Consider the following 218-nt stretch of genomic DNA (forward strand, 5'->3'; position numbering starts at 1 on the left):
TTTCCCCCTTTCCATTGAAAAGCTGCCGGCCAAAAACATCTCATGGGAAGGAGTTAAGCTATTTCGCGGAGAGCTTTTGCTGTTTACCGCGAGGAGAGGGAATGCCGCTTGCAGGGTGTGAAATTCTGAGAACGTTTAGACCGCTCAGCTTGGCGCCATTGCGGAATTGAAAAGGTCGTTTGGATAGCAAAGGAATGGGGAATAGAGGATGAGGATGG

Source organism: Penaeus monodon, chromosome 21, assembly GCF_015228065.2.
Source record: "Penaeus monodon isolate SGIC_2016 chromosome 21, NSTDA_Pmon_1, whole genome shotgun sequence".
Taxonomy (NCBI): Eukaryota; Metazoa; Arthropoda; class Malacostraca; order Decapoda; family Penaeidae; genus Penaeus; species Penaeus monodon.